The sequence below is a fragment of the Aphis gossypii genome, chromosome 1 (genome assembly GCF_020184175.1).
Source record: "Aphis gossypii isolate Hap1 chromosome 1, ASM2018417v2, whole genome shotgun sequence".
Taxonomy (NCBI): Eukaryota; Metazoa; Arthropoda; class Insecta; order Hemiptera; family Aphididae; genus Aphis; species Aphis gossypii.
Genome location: NC_065530.1, coordinates 3,789,690 through 3,800,480, shown reverse-complemented (window position 1 = coordinate 3,800,480; position 10,791 = coordinate 3,789,690). Strand labels below are relative to the sequence as shown.

Below are 10,791 nucleotides of genomic sequence, written 5' to 3'. Positions count from 1 at the left end.
CAAACAAAACGGTTGTAAGCAACATGTTGATGCTTTAATAACCACCAAACGATTATAACATACATAATACATTACGTACAGGCCTAATGTAGTAGTATAATTTAATAATTGTATATAGTAAGCACTTGTTGTAGGAAAATTCAGTAAAATCCAAAAGCAAAAGCAACATGATATTCACTGCAAGCGAGTCGAATATAAAACATTTTTCTCGGTTTCACGATGAGCTATTATTATCCGTTTGCTTTTAATAACACAAGTCGGATTCGATAATAATTTTTATTATACATTTTCATCATTGAAATGGCCACTATTCCCGTAAACTAGAAAACGATTATTGGTCATCCACACCCTGACCTTTATTATTACTTCGAACTTCACCAAATGATGCAAAATGTACAGATTATATCCAAACGTCGACTAGCTATGATAATTAAATATACAGCTAGCACTTCTCCAGATCATAATTTATAGATATAATAAATCAGATTCCAAACATTATTTAAATCAAATGTCAAATTAACTGGTATTGAAATAAATGCGAACCATGGAAAATAAAAAGCGCAATGTACAATTGGCAAAACTTAAATTAAAAATAAACAAAAAAATAATAATAATAAATAGACTAAGAATTGGATATACCAAGATAACAAATGTTTTACTATGTCGAAGATAACTCTAACTATTTACAAGACCTTCGGAGTACCTAACACTAACAATTAATCATCTACTAACGGAATGTTGCAAGTATAAAGAGGAACTCGAAGAATGCTAAATACCCAACCCTGAGAATAAACAAAATATTTTATTATTCCAAAATAAAACAAAATCATAAAATGTAATTCAAAACAAAATTTCTAGTTTAAGTAAAATTGTACATAATAAGTGAGTATCTATATTCTATATAATATCTTAATATCTTCTTTTTATATAATAAAAATTTCTATGGGCTTGTTAATAATAGCTAATCTCTGTAACCACTTGTCAAATTTTGGACGCATGTTCCTTAAAAATTGACGAAGGCATCGATTTTCTGATGAACTGCGTGATACACTAAAACAATATAGGATACACAGATATATTATAGTGCCGTACATTTTCGTTTATTTCTCCTGGGCGAACTCGAGTTATACAGTTAGTAATATACTAATATGCCTATATAAGACTTATATCGTTATAAAGCGTCTTGTTTGATATTATATATTTGTGTATGTAGATAGTGTTGATCACGATATAATAATTATTAATAATTATTTATAGGCACCAGTACGCCGGTAGAGTTGCATCCCATTTACATTTTCATCACTGAGATATTTAGTCTGAGCTCCGACACGCCGCAAATGGGAAATTACGAATTTCTGAACTATCTCGTCGTTGTCATCATCATCATTGCTGTCATTAATTTCACTTTGCTCCGAACGTGTTTTCCGAAACGTATAGGCTTATTTATAATCACAGTCGGTTTGCGCGCGGAAACGCCTACGCACGGCCGAGCGTCTCTCCGTAGGGGACTTATAATAATACTATAAAATTAAACACACACTGCACGCGGCGCATATGTGTGTGTGTGTGTGTGACGTACGTTCTGTACACATCACTCATTCGTGTGTATACATGGGGTCGCGCGCGAACTTAGGTTGTATATGCGTCGCGTAAAGAAACATTTTAGTAATTTAATTAATTACATGCCTGCACAACACAACCAAAGGGGTTCTCCGGGTGGTACAGACCCCAATTACGACCAAAACTGAAAACGAATTATTTACAGTGTTCAAAATGGGATTTGTTAGAGAGAGAGGTAGACCGACGAGATATTAACCGATAGAGTATCGATGAGTAGAAGTGGAGTGTGGAAGGAAAAAAATTAGAGGGAACAGAACTGATTGAAGCGGCCGCAAGCGATAAAAACACCTGTATAATATATATATATATATATACGTATATGCTCGAAGACATCATTATGTACGCTGTGTGTATACTCAATACTCATCTTTCTTGATTTTACTCGTCGTTATCATAATATTATAATGCTATATGCTATAGATTAACGATATTTTGCTTCTGGAGCAGTGGCTTCGAACACTATAGTAATTTATAATATTTTATAATAATATACTCAGACCTATAGGTTTGTTATTTTTTGTGAATGCCCCTATCGATGTAGTAAAATTTGTTTAATACCTATATTACATTATATACGGCAGTTTTGAAAACGATCAAACGAATATTTCAATCAGTAATTATGTGTCAGATTTTTGAGATTATGTGTTCATTTTTTTTATTATAATTGAACTAATACCTGTATAGGGTATTCGAAGTTTGAATACCAAAATCAAAAGCGTTCTTTACGTGTTAATATTTATTGATGTATGGATGGTAGGATTGCTCTATGGAAATTTCTTTCGAATATTATTTAGTGCTGCAGCACGATTTTTTCGTATATACACTACCGTTGGTATCAATACAGCTATGGTTATATTTTACACTTCTCTAATGAATTGGTTTTAAAACACTTAATGTCTTAATAGTCACCTTAATGATGTTAATTTTTTTAAGAAGTAGTTTATGCTCATTTAAAAACTTTTTTTATTATTATTATTAAAGCTTTAAGCATTCAAAAACTTATACTAAATATAGTTGCGCTAGTATAATTAGTAGTAAATAATAGATAGCTGTATTCGTGTGAATTTGTTTGCAAAATTTAAACTTAAGTTATAAGGCATACGTATTAAAAAAAAAAAAATTATACCATTCATATAAAATTCCACTAAATTTCCGCATATATTTAATACGTGATTGAATAATAATCTTATATCATGTACCTATTAGTTGATTATATCTAAAAACTTATTATAATATTATAATTATTATTAAGAATAAACTAATTAATATTGATGCAGTTACATAATTTTGGTCTAATAATTAGACGCCATCAAATATTTTTTTGTCTACGAATGGTAATTTGTATATAAATAGTATACTAATACATTGGAAACGATGAAGAGACTACTATGACGATTTTACACAACGAATCAATTAACAGACAGTCAAAATCACTTGAACAGATGTACGGTGTATTTTTTCTGTCGGCGAGATTTTAACCATGTTTTGATAAGGGGCGATGACGTCCATAACATATAATATGTATATGAATGATTATGATGTTCTTCATTTCATCGACACGAATACGCCTTTTACAGGGTACAATCCTTCAACGGTTTATATAAGATCCAACCCCGTGTATAATATAACATCCCGTTTTAACCGTTTGACACATTTTATACACAGGGTTATTCAGTAAGCACGATCACCCTCGTTATTTTTTTTTAAAATTGATTTATTTAAATACCAATTTTTTTAAGGATCGTATTTTCAAATACTATGATGTTTTATACTATTTAAGAAGTTAGTACCTACAGCTTCAGAAAACTCAGTAAACAGTATACAAAATTTAAATAGTTTAAAAATGGTCTTTAAATATAGATACTTGGACGTTTAACAAATCAAAATTTGATTAAATAAATTACCAATGAAAAAATGGGGCGAGCTGACTCATATCACCTTGTAGAATACGCTTTTTATTATTTGGCGCCAGCTGAAACAAAAAAATTAAATTGAAACTAAATGTATAATACATTTCATGAATAATATTCGTATAAAAATCGTAACGACTATTTCTTTATTATATATATTTTTTTATGTGTACATCAATGTTCATTTTTAAATAACTCGATTAACAACAATTTTACCATTATTTTTTTACAAATATTGTTGTGTTTATCACATACAATATATTTTAAGTAAACATACATCGACGCATTGGGAGTAATTGTAGTGGAAAACCTAAAATATTTATCTACTAATTGTTGTCGAGACACTAACACTTTAGTTGCATTCTAGTTATTTGGCAGGACCCGTTGTGTAACTTTTGAAAATTATAAATAAATAAATAAGTATTATCTATATGTTTCTAGTTATTGTGCATTAAATAAATTAGATAAACATTAACTTTAAATGACATGAGGAGAGAAACCTTCACCGGTGGGAACCTCAGGTTGATGTAATTTGTATGCACATTTTAAGAAAAAGGGAGGGAAAAAATAATAAATATTTTTTGCCTATTACATCTAAGACTATAGTGTAGGAGGTGATATCTTCTGGACCAAATCTTCTCCTTAAATAATTTACCAATCATACATTTATAATTTATAAACATACATGTAAATATGTATTATAGCTGTAGTTATTAAAGATTTGTAGAATTAAAAACTTAATAAAAATTAAGTTAGTGACTATCCATATGATTATATGTATAACTGTAGATATTTACGTAATATAAATTCATGTTTTAAACGATAATTACTTAAAAAGCACAAAAAATATAATATTCAAATTAAGTATAATATACTTTAAAAAAAGTGGTTTTATAATTGTAAAATAAAATAGACTTGATATTACAAAAAGGGTGAAAAATGACATATTATTTGCCTGGTATCTCCAAACTACGCATATGAACAAGGATTTGAATTAATTTTCTGTTAAATATAATATTCCTACTTACTTGGCTTATATAAAATCTAAAACTCCCAAAATATGGGGAAAATACAATTTAAAGTATAAACAGGTTAAATTAATTTATTATTTTATTTTTTCTTATTATTTTGGAATATTAATGAATAATAAATAATATTTTAAAAATATTTTGAATAAACCTTGAATATAATATTATTACACATTATACCTGATTATAAAAAAATCAACTTTATTTAGCTTAAGTAACATCTTTTTTTGTCAATATTTCTGGTATACCTAGATGTGACTAACATATTATAAAAAACATGTACATTAGAATTTCGTATGTTATGTGTACAGTGTATGTGCTAATTTATGGCCATCGACATTGGGACATTGGGTTACTTGAAATATTTAACACGCAGTATACGAGACGAGGCGATAAAAAGTTGAGTGAATGATCAAATATTCTAATAGCGTGAATCATGAATTCATACAGAAATAATTAGATTTTCCCAAGTCTTGTGGTCTGTGGATGATAATAAAGTTATTAAAACGACAGATCATGCGCGTTCGTAGTTTTTAGCATAGTTTTTAGATACAGCAGTCATTAATGTCACTGTGGGACATCATGCATACGAGTAGATAAACAGCAAAAGTAAATACTACTGGATGCTTACCCTGAACTTGTCTTTTTGTAATAGTATTAAATCATAAAATTAGATAAACACATCCGAGAGAGTTGAATACACGGCGTGTTTCAGACAAAGCCAATAATTCGAGAGAGTATTATATATAGCCTAAAGCTGACCCGATATATCGATAGAAAAACAATATCATTATCCGCGCATGATACCTATAAGTAAACGCGTATTATAATAACATACCTAGGTATAGTCGTATTTATGTTGAGATAGCACTAGAGATAGCTGGATATACTTACGCGCTGCACCTGGCGGAAACGACGAGTCTGATACCGCAATGTTCAGCGAGATTTTTTGAAAACAGACCGCCGTAGACTGGTCAGTAGCAGCGGACGTTCCGTTGATCGCCGATTTATCCGTGATAAATCATAATATCATACACAGCACATCCTCATAACAGCCAAATAAACGAGGTCAACTCGCCAGGTGCACGGGTTTAATAGTATACCTACTAATGATAATGTTCGGCGATAGGTATCGGCACGCTAGTCTCAGACTCACGAATCGCGTCACCGCCGGCGTCATGACGACACAAGTCCGATTACTAACAGCGGGACAGGTGCACACACGTATAATATTCCATGTACGTCGCTTACGGACGCTGCAGTGGCATTATCATTATAATAATCACGAGAGCTCGCGCGCGTGCACAGAGCGCATTTTTTTTTTTCATTATTATTTAACTCCCTGTTTTTATTACTATATTATTGGCTAGGCACGAGCTGCTGCAGTACGTGCGTATATATATATAAATGCAGTGTACGATGGTCATCGTGTACACGCGTGCCCGGGCGAGGGCGAAACGAGCGTGCTTGCGAGATAGCTGCTGATGATGTAGGTATGTGTAGCATCGGCCCGAGAGAGCAACTACTATACAGTATATAGTATACACGATAATAATAAAATATAATATCGTCGGATGTGGGGAGGATGAGCGGGGTGTGCGATGGGTCGGGAGGTGGGTTGCGCTCCGAGAGCAGGTGTAAACGAGCAAAGCGCCAGGTGGCCCCGACCACCTTGCGCACCAAGTCTTCATTGTGAATTTCTTTCGGTTTTTTTTTTCATTTCTTCTTTTTCTTCGTCTTCGTCTTCTTCTGCTGCTGCTGCTTTGAGATTTACAACAAAATATCGTTGAACCAACCTACCCGTGTTATAATGGGAGACTGGGCGGCTTATGCGCGCGCGTAAGACGAAACGGGTACACGACGCGTATAAATATACCTATAGGTGTATTATTATTATACATACGTAGCGGCATGTACGCGATACGCCCTGCCGATGTAAAAAATAGACGTACGAGAAAAAAAATTGAAAATTAAATCGACAGTAGTAAGGTATAAGCTATTGTTAAATTTTTGGCGTGCTAAAAATTACGAGGACAAACGTCCTATTAAAATCGTTTACTCGAATCGATAAATCATAAATACGTAAAATGGTATATGGATATAATTTATATTTTATACACATTTATATTAAATGTATACTTTGTAATCGAATAGGTATTGTATGCGTATTCTGTATACCTTACAAACAGGATTTTTAAGATTTTATTATCTATATGGCGATATGTTTTATTTCACATTAAAAAAATTAGGTACGTAGAAGACGCAAATGCCTACATTTAAAATTGTAGAAAATGCATCTTACTTACGAAATTTTAGTTTTATATATTAATTTAAAGATTTAAATAATTTTTTTTCATATTTATCTCCGCTATTCGTGGAAGTTAATAATATTATCATAATGGGTTGAATAGTTTACATAAGTTAAAAAACTAAATTTAAAACTTTTTTAATTTTATTTAAAAAGATATGCCTTAACTGTTTTTTTAAATTTATGATAGGATTAAATTCAATTTTATTGTGTATAATTTTTTTTCTTTAAATACTTGATCAAAGCACCACCTTTGAAGTAAAATAAATTGTTTTCTATTAATTTCTATTCAAATAGTTACACCTACTTTCTTATTTTAAAAAGTAAGAAATATGCATTTTTGACTTTTATAGAATTTTTAAAAACTAATTAAAAATGCAGATAACTACTAGGTTGTTATAAAAATAATTTACTGTGCATATTTGTATGTTTTTTGGTATTTATTGTTTATTATATAATACTATAATTTAATATAAACGTACAATTATACACGTTTTTTAGTGTTACAAGTTCTGGAAGGTCCAACCCTTCTTATAATTAATAATGAACAATCGAGACTCACCGCTGGACCAGACCGAAAAATATTTCGGAATTTTTTGTTACTGGCTTTAATTACGAACTGAAAAGCGGTGAAACCCGATTCGACTTCGTATTTAGCCGTCGCCGTGCCGATAAAAACGAATAAATTTCAAAAAGGTTAAACTCAAGTCGGTTTTTATGTAAAAATAAAATATAAATCAACGTTTTCCGTTCGTACGTATGTATAATATATATGTTCAACGCGTTAGACGTAGGTACAGATGAAACGATAAACTATACATACACGACATATACTCGTAGGTTTTATATATACGTATGTGTGTATGAACTACCGCGGTAGATTTTATATACACTCGACTACCTATTTATATTAAATTTAATTCGTTTAAAGACGTTTCAAAAAAAATAAAAATCAAAGTATTCGGTCCGATAAACACGGGAAAACCATTACATAATACTTGATTCAAACGTTGTAAAGTGCCTAGTGGTAGGCATGCAATAGTATTTATAATAACATCCGAGGCAGAATTAAAATTGTTCATGATATACTTATTAAACACTATATAGTTAACACATAAATAGGTACCACGATATCGAAGTGCTTATTGTATACATCGTTTGGTGTTAAAATTCGATTCATACTATATACATATACATACATTTATTCCGTTACCAATATAAGCAAAACATAATAAGTACTTATATGTGTTCAATAAACAGAAAATCGAATAAGATCTTCATTTAAATACAGTTTTAAAACATTTTATACCTGATGTTAGACACTTATTATTTAAAAAACTATTAAATTCATATAATTTTAAATCGTTAAAAAAAACGGTTTTCAAAAAAAAATATATATTATTACTATAATCATTATTTTTAATTTTTAATACATTATCTCTAAGCAAAATATTTTTTGGAGTACCTACTTATCGATAAATAAAAATTTTAAGAATTTTGGACGAGTAGCTTACGGGTTATAACTTAAAAGTATTTAAAGATTAGTTGTGTAAACTGATGGAACAGGAATACCTCACAAAATATTGATTAACTACGCTGCTTATCTAAACTTTAAATGCGTATAGCTAATAAACTATTTTTTCCAAGTTTTATTTTCATAAGTCGAAGTACTTTGAATAGTATTCTGCTTCAGAATACGAAATTAAAAATGTATATTGTCTTTCAAAAAATGTAAAAACTATTGTAAACAACCATAACAATCGAAAATAATATAGAAAACTGTTATACCTTTATACAAGTATTGAATAATTATTAATTATTGTATTGTTTATGTTGACTTTACTTAAACCAAATGATATAATATTATAAGTACTATATAAAGGTACGTGCAGCCCTTTTTAATGAAGCGTATACGATTTCAAACGGGTTTAATAATTTCGTAGTTTTTTGTACAATATTTTTTGGACGTAAACCCAGTATTGAAATACTTGTACATAAACTCTTTAACCAGTTTGGAGTGTAAACTATATAGTGTATTGATCGTATAATGTGTACAATAATGTATGTATAGAGACAAACATTAAAAGTACATATTTCGTATAACAAAAAAAATATTACGAAAACAAAAAGTCCGCTAAGTCATCACTCCCATTTTCAATTATTGATTAGATTCTGTAATAAAAAATTTTTTTATCAAATCATTACCTAATTGACGACCCGAATAATCATTATTAATAATAAGGGTTTTATAATTTTTTAAAAACCAAAAAAAATATCCTGATTAAAAATATATTTACGCCAAACTCAATCGACTCATCATCGAGACGACATATTGGTCGCCGGTCGCGTGTTTTACAAAATTGATAATTTTTATGTTGATAATAATGTATAAATTATAGTGAATATCACATTTTTTTAAATAACATTGTTGAAATATCATGTCATGCGCTCATCGTCTGAACGCCGAATATGATTTATACCGAATATAATATAAATAATAGTAGGTATATGATAATATGCGTGTACTCTGAATGATTTGTTTCGGAAATCAATTTTAAATGTCATTCTTTCGGCTATACCATGACAGCAAAATATCACGAACAAGACGAAACATGGCGAGCGCCCACCTACGTAGTATAACATAAATCATAATAATATGTGTAGCTTAAACTACCTTAATATAATAGCAATGATACGTCTTGTTCGAGTTGAATAGTTGACGTGAAAGATATAATAGTGATAATATTATAATAATAATTTGATTATTTGATTATAATATTATATTATATTCGTCGAACGTATGAACGTTATTTGGAGGCCCAGTTTGGGCAGCATTTCGTGAGGTGCATCCAGATTACGTGCCAAAAAAATAAACATATAGTATTATAGTTTGAAGCATCTGAATTGCCGGTGCAATACGATTGCACATATTTTACGTTTCTACTTGTAAAAAAACACGGACAGTAGATACTATATTGTGGCTACGGGTCAGTAAATAATTTTATTTACAAAAACTAACGTTGTGTATGTTATTTGTGGAATTTTAAAAATGAATTTATTTTGAATGAAATATTTCTACCAGACTTAAAATTAATAATATAGAACAATTAAACTATAGTATAATAATATGTACGATTTTATAAACAGTTTAATAAAAAATATGCAGTAGTATACAAGCAGAATCTTTTGAAAACTTAGATTTCATTCAACACAACTGTGATGATATGAATTATGAGTATTTTACAGATTTGTATTTTCCATTAGGGCGTTGTGTTTTACGTTTTGGTTCATTGATTTGAAACCATCGACGAACTGGTTTAATTGACAAAATTGATAGAACTCAAAAAAGTTTTATAAAAATAACTACTTTTATAAATGTCTAGACTACACATTATTATTATTGAAAATCATGTTATAATATCCTTTCTAAATATAAGTCGTAATTATATAATTTATTTTTTAAATATTTATCTGGTATTAGATGGATATATTAACTGTCCAGAGCTTTTGAGTTATATCAGTTTTAAAGTCTTCTCAATCAACATATTATAACAAGAAAATCAACTATTTTTTACCACACTTAGTAATCGTAATATTTTTTTAAATAACCCCATTTATACAATTTTACTCTAGCTTAGATTGATATTCAATAATAGACAATAATTTCAAACTAATGAATTTTTATTTATTTATTTTTTATATGTAGTATCTTACCCGACGGATAAATCGAATACACAGGAATCACATAGATGATGAAAAAAATATCGTTATATAACTTCGCTTATTGTCACTTTTATCAATAGAAAAGCTCAAATCTTTGTCGTAAAATGATATAATACAAGTAACATAATTAAACCTAGTTCCATTCGATAAATTTAGATTATTTATGTAATTATTATTATGCAATAATTCGATAAATATGAAT

At 29.5% G+C, this 10,791-nt stretch overlaps 1 long non-coding RNA gene across 2 annotated transcripts in view; it reads right to left on the bottom strand.

Annotated features, from left to right (window-relative positions):
- Positions 1-3,475: 3,475 nt before the first annotated feature.
- The window catches only part of LOC114128991 (uncharacterized), a 165,945-nt gene continuing 158,629 nt past the window's right edge, over positions 3,476-10,791 (bottom strand). For both annotated transcript variants that reach the window (XR_007603370.1, XR_007603371.1), the window contains exon 5: positions 3,476-3,592. This is a non-coding gene — a long non-coding RNA (uncharacterized LOC114128991). The remainder of the gene's footprint in view (positions 3,593-10,791) is intronic.